Source organism: Pezoporus occidentalis, unplaced genomic scaffold (assembly GCF_034315485.1).
Source record: "Pezoporus occidentalis ecotype Australia unplaced genomic scaffold, CSIRO_AGI_Poc_V1 ctg233, whole genome shotgun sequence".
In the NCBI taxonomy this organism is placed as follows: domain Eukaryota; kingdom Metazoa; phylum Chordata; class Aves; order Psittaciformes; family Psittacidae; genus Pezoporus; species Pezoporus occidentalis.
In genome coordinates, this window is record NW_026914212.1 from 539,376 (window position 1) to 544,787 (window position 5,412).

Sequence of the window (5,412 nt, forward strand, 5' to 3'; positions counted from 1 at the left end):
AACACTGCCTCATTTAACAAGTAGCCTTGAATCTGTACTGTGATTGAGATACTATTTTATTGCATTGTCAAATAAGCTTTGCACTGTAAACTTATTAAGCAGGAAGTTTATTGCTTTATTGGGAATTCATTTCAAAAGGATTTCTCTCGTTCGAGCCAGAACAATAGCTGCATTTTGCAGAATATGAAGATTTTCTTTTCATTTGGAAATAGGAGAGATTCCCTTAAGGTTAATTTCAGCTGCAGTGTAAAGAAGACGTTGGAACAAGCAGGCACAGGATTCAGTGCTGTCCATTATTTTGCCAAACATCAAAACAAGGACCATATTTTCCCACTTGATATATTATGGGTAGATCAGTCAAATTTTCTCAACTGGAAGATGCACAGTTCAAAAGTGATTGAACACAGACAGGCTTGTGTACAGGTGGGCACACACATAATCAGCCATTTTTCAGGATATAGCAACAGATCTTCTTGCTTAGGAAGCCAGACTCAAAAACCACTTTTTTTTCAAAGCAAGTTAGAAGTTCGAGTTTCCATTTCAATATGCTGTTACAGTAAGTGGCCACTCAAAGTAAACATGATGTTTTTCTTCAGATCAAATACTTCATAATTCTTTGCTTGATCCCTATAGAAATATTCATGTCATAGAAAAAAAGAACAAGGAAAAAATAATCTGAAAATAATTATCCCTTTCCCTAAATATACAAAGGGAAAAAAATGACATGTTCAAATTGATAAAATGCTAATTGCAAACTCTCTTGTTCTGGCCTGAGGCCCCCCGGATGGAATGCTGAATTAGGACCTACACTCTATCCCCTGCTCATCCACCAATTCATTATTTGAATATGGCAAGTTGCTTTCTTCTTGCTAGCCTTCATTTCCTCATCTATGAAAGAGAGATAAAGCCTTGTGGAAAACCGTAGGAGTGCTGTTGATGAATCTCACTATATTACAGTAAGGATTCTATTATTATTTCCTTATATTCTTCTGTGCTTTTTTAGGTATTCACCAAAACACGTCACATTTTAGGCCATATTTTTCATGTTCTAGAAAAACTGGACAGATTCCCTCTTCAAAACTAGAGAGATTAAAAATTCCTTCAGAAATCTTGTATTTATATGATATACCACCATTGATGTTTCACATGTAAGTGCCATCAACAGTGGAGAAGGGAAGATGGAAAACCCCTGTTTTAGGCTCTCAACATTGCTAACTAAACAAATTAAACGTAATATCCCATTCTGTATTCCTGAAAGTCTCTGAGAAGAGACATAAGAGAAGAGACATAAGAATGCCAGACAGTGCTTCAGGTGAACCAGATATTCCTGCCGCACATGGGGTACCTGCCCCTTTCTGAGGTGCGACAATGCTTTGTAGATGTGATACAATGCAATATGTGCTTTTGTTCTCATGAAGGTATTTTATTACACTTTTCAACAGGACCCAGCAAAAGGGAGCATCACACCCTACGCCAGACACACCTACATGGCTGACCTGCTGCAGAAGGCAGCCTTCTAAAGTTTTTCTGTATGACCTCAGCTAGCTTCTTTTGCCTTGACAGCCTTGCCTTAAGTCAACACACTAATGTTTCTCTTTATGAAAAAGTGCTTAATAACGTCTGTTCCAAATGTGCTGGTCTTTAATTTCCACTTGTGCTCCTGGTACTATCATCTGATAGACATTATCTGCAGCAAATTAAGAATTTATATACTCAGGAAAATCTTGACTGGAGGCTCACTGGGGGAGGCTGAATGGGGGCTTTTTCATTATACTTTTTCATTTCGCTTAGAGATTGAAAAATGTAGGAAACAGCTTCTCTGGGGAAAGAGAAATTTCTTACTCTTTAATAAGCACTATTTATCAAAGACATATAATGGGAACCGTCTGGCAGATGTAGAGTACATGGTCTGGAAATTCTTGTAGATGAGCTGCCTGAAGGCTTGCATCTGCCTTTATATGTGTTATGTCTGCTATGTTCACTTTTTTCTGACAACTCTGAGATCTTGGGGAAGCTCCCCACGGATACACGCGCACTGTCAAGGCCATTTTCTTCCAGTGGCAGCTTTCTTCCTCTCTACAATCAAGACAATCTAACCCACAGGATGAGACATAGACCCACCATGAGCTTCTGGAGGCAAACACAAGTCCTGTGCAGGAGGACAGACCAGCGTCAGGTTCAACACATTGCCCAGTGCAAGTGCTGTGATGTCAATTAGCACATCTCATGGCAACAAGGACATCAATGTTAGTAAAAGGAAAGTCACCACGTGGGAGATGACCATGATTAAGTCACAGAAATAAGCGCACTGGATTGAGTCAAGGAAGGCTTTAAGCCTAGTTTTCATTTAAATTTGAATTTCTACTACCTTTATAAATATTTTGATATCTTTATAGCAGATATATTCATGGAGCTGACTTACAGTAGAGGATGTAACTTTTTAATATGTAGCCAAGGTAAATATTTGCATAGGTCAAATATAATTAAATTGACCCATAAAAGCTTCATTATATTTCAAGAGTCAAGGTCTCAAGTGTAATGGAAAGCTCTTTCCATTGCTACTATGCACTAATCATATTACTTACCTAATCCTCCTCATTTATCAAGTGCATCAGAATTGATCTGCGATGTACAGGAGCTCTTAGTAATTTCTGAGCTTTGGGGTAAGTGGGGGTATTTCTACCTCCTTTTCCTCAGTCCTTCAGTTACTGCAGAAATAGAAACAGCAAGCTGCAGAGCACTAGCTCTGTACAGATCTGTAATACATAGCAAAAGGGACTATTAGGCAGATTCACTCTTAAACATCAGTGTCTTTCTTGACGTTAAAGTTGGAAAATGGAACAATTATTTTTGCATTAGCAAGTCATACTGACAAATTCCCTCTACACCCTCTTCCTGTCATGCCAAAATGAATCATCAGCATCTTATTAAGGTGCCCAGGCTATCCCATAACAGTAATAAAGTGTAAATGTATCCCAATTATTCATTTAATGACTTCATGAATATTCAGTATTAAGAACCAGTAGCTGAGCTCACTACAGCAGGTTACAAAGGACACAGGCTGCATATCCCTTCTTATTTCTGAGATGACTTCAGGTTTATTCAGATCTTTCCAGTATCCATAATTGATAATCCACTGGGATGACACCTATTCTGTGACAGACACAAATCCATAGTTTTAGTGCTGTCACCTACATTCTGTTTGTTGTTGTATATACTGTGTCCTCCCTTTTGCTATTCCCCTCCACACCTTCACCCTAGCCCAGCCTACATTAGTGTTTTGTGAACTCACAGGAACTGTCCCAGTCCATTTAATGGGATGGTGCACGGTAAAGTTTTGAAGAATGAGTTAGCACAAAAACGCTCAGCACTGTTACCACAGAAAATTGCTGCTATGAAACAAATGCTCTTTTTTAAGAAATGACTGCCAGTGGAAGTACAAACAGTGAGTGTACATTTCTGCATATGTATGCATTGTTCTCCTACTACACTGCTCTGTTCTGCACTTTACCCTGTGCCCAGCCACCCTTGAATGCAAAATCTACCCCTCCATCACTACCTCTGGAGGCCCGTTTGGCCAGAGATCCCTGGCAGTGCCAGGAGAGACACCCCTCTCTGCACAAGGCTCACAGTGCAGGGCTGTAAAGCCTTGATAAGCTTATAGACAAAAAAAGAAACATTTTTGTTCAAAGAACTGGCTTCTGCCCAGAGCAAATCTCAGGTGGGCAAGTGAGCAACTCATCTCTTGACAGAACACTTAATTGCTAGCCTGAGATTAAAAAGTGAGAGCAAAGTCTTTTGACAGAGCAGACCAACTGTCTTTACAAAGGGCTCTACTGCTATTATGGAAACCTACACCCAAGCCCAGAATTGCACAGAAAGAGATGGGATCAGAGAGTACATGTCCTGGTCTGCTTAGAGGGTGAGGATCAACTCCCGATACATGTCAACAAGGAGGAAAGAGAGACAAGGATTCATGCATATGTCTTGCATTGTTTAAAATGCACAGAGAATAGATACAGTCTGCTCAGACTGTGGCCTGTTTTCTCCCAACCCATGAATCCTTGAACACATTATCTGAAGGAAGGCTAATGCCCTAGAGGGAAAGGAGCCAGGTTCTGAAAAGTTTTGCCAGACAAACTGTTTGAACCCAAGGAATAAACCTGAAGAATTGGAGAACAGGAGTGTCTGTGCATTGGCCAGTGCCTGGAGAACTGCAGAGCACAGGGTCTCATGATGGTATCAAAGCTCAGCTGTTTGCTGCCAAACCAGCAGTAGTTACAGGGAATGCAAAGACGAAAAACCATTCATAAGCCAATTTAAGATTATTTATTAGTTTGATTCTGTCAGTCCTACAGACACACAAAAAGCAGTGCCTTCCAAATACGTAAGTTGTCATCCTGTGAAGCTGATGCTGATTTTGGAAGGTTTGTCCTTGGTTTTCTATTATCTGGTTAACTGGAGAAAGCATTCATTATACTAAGTGTGCTCCCCATGAGTATGCCTGAGACTCTCTGAAAGTAAGGAGCATCAAGGTTTGGTTGGGTAGTTTGACTGCAATTAGCTTTTAAGAAAGAATCTTGTAACTTGAGACATGCCAAGCAACACTTCAGAGAAAATACTTATTTTCAACTCAGTTAAAGTGGTGAAAGAAAGGCTGTCTCCCCCTACACGAGCCACACATTCAAAGCATTTAAAGTTTCATTTCTACTTTTCTTCAAGAAAAATGATTGCATTGCTTTTGGCCTATATATTGTAGGATGACCCTAACTGAAGATTCTTTAGTAGACTTTTGTGGCAATCTACCTCCAGCAAGGTTGTATCAACTATGTTCCCTGTCTCTTCCACTAAGCAGACATCTGTCAGGCTCTTGCATTGAGGAAGGCAATTATTAACTATACTATGGAAATTATCACCACAGTATCTTAGAGAGCAAAAGTGCAAATGGGTTCAAAATTAGAAAGGTTCACAAATGGGCTCCAAAAATTCATGGAAAGCAGACTCATCAGTAGCTGCCAAGCATAAAGTGGTCTAGGTGTAGCCTTCAGTACAAAGAAATCCCTAAAGAGCTGACCTTGGTGAGCTAGGAGGCCAAGCCAAGGGAAGGATCATATCATCTTCCCTGGCTGCTGACACTCTTTCCCTTAAGTAAATGCTATTGTCCATTTTCAGACTTAGAATACCAATTGGATGCCACATGGTTGTTCTTATGATTTAAACTAAACTTCAGGGCCATGTCTTTGCAACATGCTTTGTTATCCACAAATGGAGTCTGATTTCCTAGAATTCATCTTGCAGTGAGATTGATGGCAGCTTTGTGATGTAAGGAAGTTGGAAAATCTGCTCTAGGCATTTAGATGCTTAATTGCCATTGTCTTGCTATGCAAATCTGGCTCTTAATTTAAGAGTGGA